This window comes from Oratosquilla oratoria, chromosome 22 (genome assembly GCF_046742065.1).
Source record: "Oratosquilla oratoria isolate Oo_2021 chromosome 22, ASM4674206v1, whole genome shotgun sequence".
NCBI lineage: Eukaryota > Metazoa > Arthropoda > Malacostraca > Stomatopoda > Squillidae > Oratosquilla > Oratosquilla oratoria.
Window position 1 is genome coordinate 13,748,507 of NC_134798.1, and position 717 is coordinate 13,749,223.

Below are 717 nucleotides of genomic sequence, written 5' to 3' on the forward strand. Positions count from 1 at the left end.
TGGAGAGGACCTCATCACCTATTCCATGCTGACCCATCTTGGGTCAGCGGGTGACGAGGCACCTCTAAGGATGATAAACGAATCTTGGAGGACTGGCAAGCTACCAACAGCCTGGAAGACGGCAATCATAACGCCAATTCCAAAGCCAAAGGAACCTAGTGCTTATCGCCCCATCAGCCTGACAAGCTGCATGGGGAAGACAGCGGAGAGGATGGTGCTAAACAGGCTGCTGTGGAAACTGGGCCCAATGCATGAGCATATACATGCTTACTGCAAGGGCACTGGCACAGCAAACAGTATAGCAACACTCCTCAATGCTGTCAGTGGCACACCGTCCATCGTGGTCTTTTTGGATTTGGAAAAGGCGTTTGAGCTGGCCAGTCCACTTGTGATATTAGACACCCTTGCCCGCAAGGGTGTAAAAGGCAAGCTGCTTTCTTGGATTGCTGACTATCTCAGTCACCGGTCTGCGAAAGTACGCTTTCAGGGTCACATATCAGAGGCCAGAATGCTGGAGAATGGCACTCCTCAGGGGGGGGGGGGTCCTCAGCCCCACTCTGTTCAATGTGCTCGTCTCCAACATTCTGGAACTACCTCTACCCAATGGGTGCAAGGTTATCTCTTATGCAGATGACATTGCACTCATAATTACTGGGAAACGGCGGTGCTTCAGCAGGGCTCAGCGCTGCCTAAGCACTGTGGCGACGGTGTGTTGCA